Here is a 2,238-nt window from a genome sequence, read left to right as displayed (position 1 = left end):
TAGAATTTAATTTTTTAAATAATTAAATTGTCTAATATTTAAAATAAAGTTCCACTCTTAGAAAAACATTGTGTCCTGCAAAGTAAATTTTTATCCTACATCTACTATAGGGCTCCCTATAATAAGAGCTGAATTGGGAGTGTTTTGTTTTCTTTGGTACATGAGTCAGGAGTGTTTTAATTCAATTAAGTCCTGAATCAAAGAGATATAGGACTAAAGTGACTTCTGTTGCTCGTCTTAAATAGATGCAAGTCAAGCAGTGGTAGGATTAATAGGGGGATCTAGACATTAACTTAATAATTTTACTCTCATTTTAACACACATTTCCTGTGTCTTTAGTGCCTTTTCCTCTCTTCTTTCCCTTTTTATTCATAATTTGCCTGCTTCCATTATATTTTGAAATTTCAATAAATGATGAAAGTGAAAATGTAAAAAAGAAAAGAGAAACCGTGAAGTTTCGGGTAAAAACTTTTGGTCTTGTCATACTCATTCATTGGCGAGAGATATATATTTGATGAAGGAGATCAGATAACAGTTGATTGCTTCTTAAAGTTTTATTTGTTAAATTTGATATTTGAATTTTTATGTTGATCAATTTAATTTTTTAATTCTTTCGGTTAATTAGTTGGGTGCTGAATTTTAGAATCATAAATTCAGTTAGTCCTTAAAAGTTCATTCTTGATACTTGCTAATGTCGATTCTTAAAAATGAGTGACTTATTAGATGATATGTGTAATTAATAATAGCAAATTATTTTGTGACATGTGATATATAATATCAAATTGCGTTAGCATGCCACGCAATATTTAACAATATACATCAACATTTCATTAACATCAAGGCGAAATATGGAAAAACAACTAAACTCTTTATAAACTTTAAAGAACAAATTGAGTAGCTTAAAAAATCAAGACCAAATAAATTAATATTAAAATTAGACATGTAAATTTAATAACTGAATTGATTTTTATTATCTCTTTTATAGAGTATGTATTTAGTATGTTATATACTTATATGGGATACACTTATAATACAAATGTAATTGTTGAAGATAAATTTTGTTGGCAATTATATTGTTCTGGTGTTTTTTTGTTTTAATTGAAGGGTGAATTATCATCTCTCGTGCATTATTGTGTAATAGCCATAGGTCTCGTGAAATAATTATATAATATATTTAACTAATCAAACACATAACTAAAGTTTAAATAAAAATAAATTTTGAAACACAAATTAAATATATTCTAGAACTATACAAGTATTTCTTAAGTTTTATAATTCCAAAAAAATAATGTAATAAATTTATTATTTAGAATTTAATTTAAATATAATACTCTATATTTAGATAAAATAAATATTTATTTATAAGTTATGTATGCATACAATTATACTTATTACGCGATAATATACGAAAAAGTATAATTTATCTTTTAATTTTTGGAAAGAACATGAGTAATTTCCTATTTGGTTTGTATACTTGAGTTTAATTTTATTCGGTGACCTTTATTATAATTGTTATTATTATTTTACATTTTATTCATGAAAAGTAATATTTGAAGCACTTTAATTGAAAAATTAAAAAATAAGCTTTTTTCCTATTGAATTTGAGTATTCAATTTGGAATTTTAAATAATTTAATTATTTTATTTACCAAAATATATAATTTGTAGCGTATTTATCAATTTGTATCACATGATTTATTTCGTTTATAGTATAAACGAAATAATTATAAATGTATCTCTTTTACAGTAAATGAAATAAATTAAATTTTGTTTTGCACGCATCTCGTTTAGAAATAAGATATTTAAATTTTGAAAAAATACACGTATTTTGTTTATTGTGTATAAAAATATATTTAAATAAAAAAAATAAAAAATTTAAATGGATGATAAATAAGAAAGATTGGTTTCTTACCTACTATAGAGAAGAGGAGACTTAATTCACACAAGTAGTGAGAATGTAAAATATAAAAAATTGGAAAACATATAAAACCGCACATAATGAGAGAGGATTTTGACGTCAATAAAATAAATCCAATTTTTGTAATTATTCTTATATTTGATTTTTTTTTAAAATTTAATGATGTAATTACAATATTTATTAATATTTTATTTAATTTAAATAATAATAAAATATATCAATTTTTATTTTTTAAATTAATCTAAATTAAATTATTTTTATTATTTTAAAAAATATATTTTTATATTTATAAATATATATATCGTTTATCGTGTAAATAAA

This window comes from Arachis ipaensis, chromosome B02, assembly GCF_000816755.2.
Source record: "Arachis ipaensis cultivar K30076 chromosome B02, Araip1.1, whole genome shotgun sequence".
In the NCBI taxonomy this organism is placed as follows: domain Eukaryota; kingdom Viridiplantae; phylum Streptophyta; class Magnoliopsida; order Fabales; family Fabaceae; genus Arachis; species Arachis ipaensis.
This window is presented reverse-complemented; position numbering follows the sequence as displayed.